Source organism: Seriola lalandi, unplaced genomic scaffold (genome assembly GCF_002814215.2).
Source record: "Seriola lalandi dorsalis isolate HSWRI2012SDOR001 ecotype SW California unplaced genomic scaffold, Sedor1 jcf7180002054970, whole genome shotgun sequence".
NCBI classification, from domain to species: domain Eukaryota; kingdom Metazoa; phylum Chordata; class Actinopteri; order Carangiformes; family Carangidae; genus Seriola; species Seriola lalandi.
In genome coordinates this window covers 1279311-1280117 of record NW_019525521.1, presented here as the reverse complement: position 1 = coordinate 1280117, position 807 = coordinate 1279311, and the positions used below count along the sequence as shown (strand labels likewise).

Below are 807 nucleotides of genomic sequence, written 5' to 3'. Positions count from 1 at the left end.
GAGTGAGTGAGTGAGTGAGTGAGTGAGTGATGAACGTTTTCTCCTGACGTTTCCTCTGATATCTACGGAAGCCAGAGCCGTGATTAGTTTTTAATGTTGTTATCGCGAGACATAATGAAGAGCTGAGATTCGGAACGTTCATCACGTGACGCTCTCGGACTGATCAGGTGTGTGCACAGGTGTCGTCAGTCTGTGTGTCACTGACCGCAGGGGCGGAGCAGCCAGGTGAGGAACACGGAGGCGCCGGTCGTCGACGCGAGTTGAAATTCGTCTCCGTCTGGCGGCGTGTCGCCTGCTCCACCTGGTCGCCATGGGAACGATCCTGATGGACAGGTGAGAGAATGACATCACTGTTTCGATCTCAGATATTAAAAGTTAAGACCAGTGCTGCATCACCACTGATATCAACCACCAACACTCTCCTGCTTCAGGTGTGTCGAGTTCCCTCCTCACACAACAGACCGGAAACACGTGAACGGTGTAAATGTAAAAAAGAAAAAGGTTAAATATAAAGATGTTACATTTAAAGTAAATGTTCTCAGTGTTAAAGCTGAATGTGAGGAGTGAGCTCAATATTCAAAATAAATCAGTTTTTACATTTGGCGTCACATACAGGTGCGGTGACGTAATACTGACGTCTCCGCAGGTAAATTAAACACCTGCTGCTTTTCTAAACCGCTGTTGTCAAGAAGTTTACAGCAAATCAACCGAAATAAAGTCAATAAAACGTCAGAGGAAAGAATCAATGTGATTGTGATCAGTCTTATAGTAAATTTATATTAAATGCAGTTGATTGATTTCACTTTT

The 807-nt window shown here is 44.4% G+C and overlaps 1 protein-coding gene across 2 annotated transcripts in view; it reads right to left on the bottom strand.

The window, feature by feature from the left end:
• Positions 1–807, bottom strand: part of LOC111646395 (uncharacterized) — a 5334-nt gene that overhangs the window by 1717 nt on the left and 2810 nt on the right. The gene's annotated exons all lie outside the window — the stretch shown is intronic.